Here is a 10,139-nt window from a genome sequence, read left to right as displayed (position 1 = left end):
TATTCTCACCACTATAAACCCTCCACAATGTAGCTTTAGCCATGGAATGCGCGGATTTACTCTAAGTCGCGAATTCGCGACATCCACCATTCGCGCCTTCGTTTATACTCGCATGGCTAGGTGACAATGGACCGCCTTATAGATGGACGAATACAATAGAAACTCCACAGTGCAACGCTGGTGAAAGCAGGTGAGCAAGTGCACCATATACACCTGTTCTTGTGACGGCGGCGGTGCTTTGAATCTTAAATTTCATGTATTCCTCAACACCGAAGCACTCAGTGTGGATGTGGGTCCCGCTCACATGCTACGTTTATTTTCTAGCGTGGGTGCATGGCTTGGAGACAGGCTTGAAGGTGACGTGGTATTTTCATATAATGGATGCACATAATTACACATTTTTAATAGATATAGCCTGCCGAGGACACGTCTTCCACCGGAACGTGATAGTGATGACAGGCGTCTCAGCAATGACGATGACGAGAACTGTGCGGACAGACTTCAAAACACGAGGTTTCCAATAATCCACGCCAGCAGTGAGAATGAGGAAGGCAAGAAGTGTGGTGGCTCCGAACGCGTGCCTCTTGGCGTTAGAAAAGATAAAGTTGATGCAGACATTCTGCATTGAGAAATTTGAGGTGCTGCAGTGCCAAGCATATGCCTGAGAGTGAGTGGGTGAATACTGCGATTGAGGAATTGCAGAATTCCTTGACGAAGTAGCATGCTGAATGAGAGGGAAAAGACACTGCTCCTGCTCCAAAGCAGAGCGGCAGGCTGTCATCGTTCATGAAAACATTCCTGGTGGTGAAGAGGAGGGGCCTCGTGAAACCAGTTCCGATAGCGGGCGTCAGGATGGCAGTGAGGGCGCACTGGCCACTTGCAAAAGACACGTGGCAGAGATGCAAATAACCTAACTTAAAAGAACAGACTGTTCATGTGTACCAAGGGAAAAAAAAAACACAAGAAGCCCTTCTTCAATTTCCATCAGCACTTGAACTAGGAAGACCAAAATTCGAAGTTTTCTCAAGATAGAAAGCGTTTCAGAAGACAAAAACTAGACAGTCTTTATGCACATGCACGTGCCCGCATTTATAAATTCTCAGCATTCACCAAAGATGGACGAAATTTAAATTATGGGGCTTTACGTGCCAATACCACTTTCTGATTATGAGGCACGCCGTAGTGGGGGACTCCGGAAATTGAGACCACCTGGGGTTCTTTAACGTGCACCTAAATCTAAGTACATCGGTATTTATGGACGAAATGCCCACTGCCGCGAACTTGCGGCGTATAAACCAAGTAAACCACAAAGATTATAATTTTTTATTCGCGTTTGCATAAATCGGGCATCAAGGGGGATAACCACTTATAGCAGGTCATTCATGATAACTTAAGCCAGAAATACTTGAATTACTGTGTACTAGAAAGTATTATCTAGTACACTCCACGTAAGTATTCCTGAAGCCTGAGCTCTGAGTGAAAGGGTATTTTCTGTTCCGAGGAGGGTGAGGGCGTCGTTAGAGCGCAAACGAGGCACATTCATTTATTATTATTGTTATGTGTGCGATGTTGCAGTAAATGACGTCCTTGTTTTCGACTGTCTACTGATGTACCGCAACCCGACCATTTGAGGCCAGCTTAATTCTTTTGTTATTATCACTGTCATATGATCACACAGAATGGAACGCCTTTAATTTGTTTCTCCTTTAAATGCTGCCTACACACTTCCATTTCCCCCCCTCTTGTTAACGGTATTATGTGTAAACGAAATCTTATGCCACAATCTTCTTCTCTCTCTCTCTCTATGTCTTTACATTTTAGAATTTGAACACTATGTGTATATATATATATATATATATATATATATATATATATATATATATATATATATATATATATATATATATATATATATATATATATATACCGGCATTGTACAGACAAATACAGCAGATCACTACCTTGTCACATCTTTGTCGCTGTTCGACACTTTGAACAACAGCCTAACCTTAGTAATCTTGGACACCCGATTGCAAGCTCCGAAGATTCACAGTTATATTGCCGGCACCTCAAAAGACTACAAGCAAAAACAAGAAAGCCATTATTTTAAAACCGAATTAGAGCACCACCGTTTGGACGCAGCACACCATATGAATTGAAACAGGGCGTGCCGGAAGAAAGTACTCTAAATTCGATAGTTGTGACGTCATTCTGCACGAACTACGCAATCTGTTGCCATTTTTCAAAAGTTGATACTTCTGCAAGCGGCAACAGAGAAAATGAGCGACATGCAACAAGACCGAGAGGATCACAAGGCGCATTACCATCCTCTCGGTCTCCTTTCTTGTGCATCGTGTTCTCCGGTGCCGTTTGCTGCCATAATGAAGCAACTATCCGAACGATACGTTATTATTTCTATTTATGCGGATGACATTTCTCTGGGGGTTTCGGGCATGAACTGTACTGAAGTATAAGGAATGGCTCAGGAAGATATTGATGGTATGGTATGGTACGATCAACTTTATGATATGTCCTGAAGATCAACTCTTAGGTTGACGCAGGCGGATATGATATTATGACACGTTTGTTAATGGAGAGTGGCGTTGATATTTCGGCTAAGTCCGCTGTTTTGCCCTTCTCCAGAAGTCGTATTAACGATGTTCAACTCACTAATGACCAGATTACTGTTCCTGTTATTAGGAGCCGTCGTTTTCTATAAATAATAATTTCCAGACCATTTTCATGGAATGTTCACATATGGTCAGTTGAGGAACGTATTAATCGCACCTTGCATGTGTTCAGATGCGCAACAGGCATCAAATGGGGATGCATAACTCCTCTGATGAGAATAAACATGGCTTATTTAATCACGCTATTACCTACTCCTTGCCTGTTATACCTATCCTATCTGAGACGTAACTGAGACGTGTCCATCCACTCGTTCAATGTCTATGGAGCCATCACGCTCACGCTCCGGACAGCCAAGCTGGTAACTTAACGCTGCGAAACAAACATCCTCGTACTGTCGGCGGCGTAGAGTGCGGATCCACGGCCGATTGCTGTCTTCCAGCGAATGTGTCAAGAGAAATGTGAGTTCGTAGAACTGTGCCTGCGTAGTAATTTACGAAAAAAAAAGCCTGCTACAGCAGCTCGCTGTGGCGCCCGTGAAGTTATCGCTACCAGCCGAAATTGAGGCCGACCTTACTTGTGGTGCGGGCGGCGCGTGCGTTGTTCGAGTGAAGTGTGGGGTGGTGGACGCCGCGTATACTCGCCTTTTAATTCAGTCTGTGGCAATGGAAAAAGGTCGCCAAAGACTTCCTCACTGTGCGCTTCGTTCAGTATGTACCCGGGGCAGTGGCTCGTGGCGGCGACAAAAGCCACAAGATGACGCCATTAGTATCCACAGGGGACCAAACAAAGCCGGAAAACCGGTGGTCACCGACATTCGTAATAGGCATCTTCAACGTGTATCTGGTCAGATGTCGTCCTAGTGAGTCAACACTGCCCACGCCGAGAACCGGCGAAGCGATTCACCATGGGTTCGCCAGACGGATCGAGACGTTGAACACTTCTCGTCACGCCTCGTATTTCCTGAAGCACGCACCACTTATCCCTATTGTGCCAAGTAAATCACAACAAGGCCAATAACAAGCAGAGCAGAGTCGAAAAATTGCGAGGCACGACTTCGTTCCGTGTGTCACCGGCACTCTTGACGTGACGCTTGTGCAGCATGAAATGGTGCTTTAGTTTCAAACTGATATTTCTGACGATGCGTAACGTAAAGAAACTTATCTTGTGAGTGCTAGGTATGGTGCAGCACAAAAGTGTAACAGACACGTGTGTTGTATCTCCTCTTAAGCCATTTAATCTGCATTTGTGCCGCATCGTAATGAGCGACATTCTAATAGACGTTAAGAGAAAAAATGGCGCTGGGTAGGTCATGTAGTGCGCAGATTAGATAACCGTTGGACTATTAGGGTGACATAATGGGTACGAAGAGAAGGGAAGTGCAGTCGAGGAAGGCAGAACACTAGGTGCTGCGTCAAAATTAGGAAATTTGCGGGTGCTAGTTGGAATCAGTTGGCGGAGGACAGGGGTAATTGGAGATCGCAGGGAGAGGCCTTCGCCCTGCAGTGGACATAAAATAAAATGATGATGATGATGATGATGATGATGATGATGATGATGATGATGATGTAATGAGCGCTGCCCCTACAGTAAAACATTTGCGTCGTTGCATTACCTTTGCATAAACATTGCACTGTATTTGCCTGATTAACCTTCGATTTGAATAGCATTTCCTTTAATATTAGCGAAAACATAAAAGAAAGCTTCGCTTAACACCAATTACCACATACACGTTGGATCCACATAATTCTTTTTTTTAAGTAGGCTTCGCGAACTGAGGAGTATATTTATTCCATCTTTTCGATGTCCTCAAGTGAAAAGGACCAGTTTTGACCACTCTAAGATGACAATTCTTGATATTTTCTTTTGCTTCAATAAACCGTAAGGCCTAGAGCCATTTGTTTCCAATCAACACAAAGCTGGTTTCCCGTTATTTGCAACGAGCCAGAGTCTGTATTCACAAAAAGCTCTTACGCTAGAATTGATCGTAGGAACAAGTTTGAGCCAATTCTGATGCTGGGCATATTATTAGGGAAAGAGGCTGGACAATGGCCAAGAGCCCTTACGAACGAACAGCTTTCTGATTGGGTCCATCGGAGCCCTGATTCATAGAAGCGAGGCAAAATCCCGGATTCTAGGGACCGACCACTTCACGCCGTCGCGCCGTGAAAAAGGCGGATTGGCGCGACGGCGCATGCGCCCTGCCCTAGCGGATTAGTCGCGAATCGTTTTGGAAGGGACGAGCGCGCGGCCGCGCGGCCAGATACCGAAGGAAAGTACCCCGAAAAAATAAAATCGCACGGACGCTCACTGCAGCGAAGACTTGTGCTGTGCACCGCATTGAAACTCTACTGGTAGCTCGACGTCGGTGCGGTGCCGAAAACGTGCGCAGCGCATGACTGCAACTCCACTTTAAAACAAAGAAGGGTCAGGGCTTCGTCCTGACTGCACCGTGAAGCACTTAGTTGCCGACCTGCATTGACGGCTGTCAAATTTATCGATGAATCCCTGCGTTACACTTGCGCGACACTTCGAAAACATGTTGCTGACGCAGTCTTCTTGCAGAGTCAACCCACTCTTGCTGGTGATGGCAGCGCATGCCTGACTTCATGTACTCGGTTAAGGCATGGTAACACTGGGTGGATACGAGACCGACAAGAGGCTGACGCCGGCGATTGGACGACTATTCAGCACTGTGTCACTGAGGCTATTTGATCATAATAGGCTGACAACGACGCAACAGTCGGGTGCGAGTTGTCATACACTGCGACGGGCTTTCTTGTCGACGGCACCGACAAAATCAGCGTGCCGACTATGATAGCTTGACGGAACACTACGCGATCAGCCGTCGAACCGACAACGCGATAGCTGCAGCTCATTCACTTGTAAATACAATAATTCGCGCTCAAAATGCGTCGACATGCCTTGGAAGTTGAAATACACAAGCTTCAGTCCTCTCAAGCCGTGCACGAGAAGTTTGAGCCAATGTTGATCCTGTTTAGCGAAGGTTGGGTTAGGCCTCATCCCATCGAGTTCGTGCACCCGCTACCGATGGACCTGAACTTAAAAAATAAGCAGTCAAGGCGAAGGAAACCGCTCTTATAGTTCAGCTGTGGGATTTGACAACTACTCTTCACTTCGCACGGCACGTACACAATAAGTGGCAAGCGGTGACGCAGCACTATGCCAGCATCTTGTACTTTGGTCACCGTTCCCGACGCTGTCGGTCGCATTCGCGTAGATGGTGGGTCTGTGTGTGTTGTTATGCTGACACATTTCTTAATCCCAGAGAAACTCTTTTTATTTCTGCGCCAAACGGGAAGGAAGAGAGAGTGAATTCGGTACAGCAGCATAAACTCGCTCAGTTGCCAACGGTGTCAGCGATGGCATCCGCGTTTTCGCGATAGAACTACACGGCCTACAAGTGAGGACTTATGCCGAGCACAGTTTTCTCTGATAATAACTTATGGTACGCGTAAACTTTAAGTATGATGAAGTTAAACAAAAGCGAGAATCAGTATATAACAGCCCGCAATATATATGTGTCTGGATCCCAGTTGCAGTTGTTTAAGTGGCTCGGCTACTCATATTGACTCGTCTCAGGGTGGAACACTATGGCTCATATTCGCAGATATGCATGTTTTGCTACGTTTTGAGAAACAGCGATGCACCGTTTCTACAATATCCGAAGCTAACAGCGATCTGAAGCTGTAGCTGTAGGCGTAAACAAATGCACCGCTTTGGAAAATCCGACTTGGAAGGCGGCGCTCGAAGGCTTATTGAATATGTGAAATATTTAGTGAATGTGTAAAAGGAATACAGAAAGTGATGTGAAAGCGCAGGCATCAGCGACAACGAACTCTAAGGCAGCCGCGTCGGCAGACGGAAATCAACGTGCCTTTATCGGCCGCACTGTTGCCACAACAGCGCATTCGGGCCTGTTCCCCCAGTATAGTCGATGGATGAACGACATGCTGCCCCGGAGATACCATCAATAATTAATCGCGATCCAGGAAACACACAACCGACGTACACTCGACATGGGCGCAGGTACACAAATCAACCGGCGAAATCCCCGGCACCCTTCCAAAACGTTTCCAGCGGCGTGCGTCAGAGGGCAGCACAGGAACGTGAAAGAGGCAGATTCCAAGATCAAAAGCACTAATGGTTGGTCAGGTGTCACCTTGGCACTTCACCTTGTTGTGGTCTATCAGCGACTTTTGCAATATATATCCGCTTCGACGTTGATAGTAAGACCTCTACAACCTTCGATCTCGCCAACGATGACGACGAGACAACCATTACAGTGTTCGATCGCAAAGCCGCGCCGCTATAGCAGATAAAACACACAGATTGGTCAATGGTACAAAGGACGATGCTCGACGGCTCCAAAAATCGGCAACAACTTAGTGAATGGTTTCAAATTTGTTCATGCGACAGTGCTGATTGAAAAAGTAGGTGGAATTTCGTGGTGCTGGATGCGAAAAGAAATCGTTGCAAACTACTAAAATTCTTCATGTGTTTAGTTTTCATGTACCGCAGCCGAAAGAGCATTTCGTCATTGGCCCGCTTCCTTTGCTAACAATGTGTGAGCGATCACGCGATTGACCGGCGTCTGTTTTTGTGAACCAATCTAGCGTAGACACACGGGCCCAGTATTTATTTGTTTGTTTGTTTGTTTGTCTGTTTGTTTGTTTGTTTTACCATAGCGGGAGTGGCGATGCTGTGAGGACGGAAACCCTTTCATCATCTGATCGAAGCGCTAGAAACGCTGCTCCCATTGCAAACAAAAACTGTGTCATGAATTAGTAATAATTCAATGTTGTTCCTGCCATAAAAGTGCAGGAGTAATTGTAACAAGCATTTGTCCCTGGGATAAATTGGTTCGAGCTGAAGAAGTTGTGTAAAAGTTAACTGCCATGCTGTAAATTATGACTAGTAAAAGAGTGATGCTCGAAAACTTTAATCCTTGTAAGCCGTCACCCACATGGGCGCGGCACTTCATTGGTTCTTGAGTGAAACTTCTAAATTGTGGATAAAGTTTGACCTCGTTGTTCTCACTTCTAGGTTGTTCTTTTTTCTGTCTCCAGTGTCGCCCTTTCCCTCAGCTACAGCCCACCAAATGCAAAGGTATCAAACTGTTCATATAATACAAATAAAATTGCAGCTTCCGCATAGGCAGTTACAAGCGCTCATCATTCACCGCGAACTATCTGACAGAGTCAACATGACGAGAAAAGAAGAAAGGTAAACTGTGCAAGCTGAGCAGCTGGATAATTATAGAAGTGGAAGGTTTGTTTTACAAGACATTCAAAATATTTGGAAGATCTGCAACTCGGCCATGCAGTGGCGGCGGTGCTTCCCTAGCGCAACATTGTTAAAACAGGTTATAGCAACGCAGGCGACTGGGAAACCTTGCGGTGCAGCAGCCGGCGTCGTGAAGAAAGTATGCTTAAGCGGTAAGACCTTCCGGGAGCCTCCAGAAGCGAGAATATTGCGAACGACGCGCTCCTCGCTCCCTAAGACTCGCCTATTGCAGCACGGCCCTTTCTGCGTGAATTACGGCCGATGCGGAAAGAGCACAGGCAGTTTGCTAGCCTCCTTTCACAAGTTTCTTTGGACTTTTTTTTATATTAACATGTAGCTCCGACGCGGAGGGCTGTCTTGATCCCCTCCCCTGCGTTCATTTTTCTTCGTGTAAAACGAGAAAGCAGAGGGTTTCTGGAAACACTGCAACTTGTATGTTTCTTCTCCTATATATGCGTTTTTTTTTACCTTCGCGCTCTCGAACAAGCAAGTCTGAGGACAAAGAGAAACATACAACAGCAAGAGAATTATAGAAAAAAAATGCGAGGGACAAAAAATTGCGGCGGAAAGCGGCTCTTTCCAGAATGGAAGGAGCAATCAGCAGGTAAGTTGGTTCTCTTACTCTTTTCGTTTCCCCCCTTAAGCGGGTAGGTCCATGCGCAGTGCTTGATTTCGGGCGCTCGTGTTTTAGAGCTCGGCAAAAAAAAAAAAGAACAGCGAGTACGAGAGAGACAGCTCGAAGTGACCCGCCCGAGAAGCAGCGAAGCGGAGCGCGTGCTGGTAATTGTGTTTCCTGGGACAATCGCCCATTTCCGTGTTTTTTCTTCGCACACGAAGCAAGGCGGTAGAGGGCGACAGAGGAGGGATAACGAAACGGGCCGGTCGCGCACACACCTCACAAAATTACGAGAAGAAATAACAAACTACGAAAACCTAGAAATTAGGAAAGGAAAACACATCGGGCATAAAAACAGGCGCGAAACGCTGGCCGTATAAGCCACGAACGTCGAAGACAGTAGAGCATACGGTGCCGCCTCGACGACCAGCCTTGGTCCATAAATATACAAATTCATCGGTCAAGTATATAGCTTTCGTGAAGATTTCGCAAGCGCAAGGCTGACATGAGCGAGGTCATTGTGAGAATCACACGCAAGGTTCTTGTTCTCCTGTGCTAAGCAGGGCGTAGCAGCCGCGATGTCATTCATGTTATCCGCTTGCAGACGAACACAGCACGTAGCGAGTCAAATTTTGCGTGTTTTCCAGCGTGTGGGCGGACTTTATTCACTATAAGAAAGAAAGGAAGAAAGAAAGAAAGAAAGAAAGAAAGAAATTGACTCGTGTTCTGCCTAGTCTTAGCACGACACCGTTTTTGAGCACTACGATTTTGCGCTCTTCGACACTTATCCTATTTGCTCTTCAGGAATCCTTGCGCGACCTACCAATAGCGGTCTTGCAATAAACTCGAGTTGCTAGGCACGTGTCCCTTTTATATATATATAAAGTTAGGTGACGTCACTCACTGATTCGTATGCTGCTGTGGCCCCTTTTCCACCGAAGCAGCTTATGGAACCGTAATCTTTACCGGGAGACACTCACGGAGAGAAGGAACGTGCCTTGCATTGTTCACAGCCGCCTTATCACCCTTTATGCGGTTTTGACACTTGTTTTGTGATTTTCTTTATTGAAATGAATACTAATCTCTGTGCTGTATGCCTGATTCCAAAGGAGATATGCACTTTTTTTTCGGTTCGATTTTTTTTCCTGACGGACACCAAAAATCCCGACTAACTAGAGGCTAACAGCTTCGCTGTATAAGATCGAGAAGACGCACAATGCGAACGCAAGTGCGCGCGTAACGTGGGTTGGAACGGCGTTGGTTAAGAAGAAAGGCGCTGTGAACCTTGTCGGTTCTCTGGCCGCCCATTGTTGAGCTACTTTAAATCTTCAAGTGTAACCGCGACTATGCTCGCCGTCCGGCACTGAACGTACCCTCAGTGGATGATAACGCGTTCTATGCAAAAGAACCATTTCCTAGTTCTCTCGGGAGTCCTAGCAGAATCAACTTACTTCAGCAAAGGTGCCCGAAAGCGATCTTGCGCACGTGTGCACGTAATTCTTGTTCCTCTGCCGCTCATTTCATGGCGTCAGCAGCCACTTCACCGTGTCGGACGACAAAAATAACAAAACCGACCACGAGCCGCGTA

Source organism: Dermacentor variabilis, chromosome 1 (genome assembly GCF_050947875.1).
Source record: "Dermacentor variabilis isolate Ectoservices chromosome 1, ASM5094787v1, whole genome shotgun sequence".
In the NCBI taxonomy this organism is placed as follows: domain Eukaryota; kingdom Metazoa; phylum Arthropoda; class Arachnida; order Ixodida; family Ixodidae; genus Dermacentor; species Dermacentor variabilis.
This window is presented reverse-complemented; position numbering follows the sequence as displayed.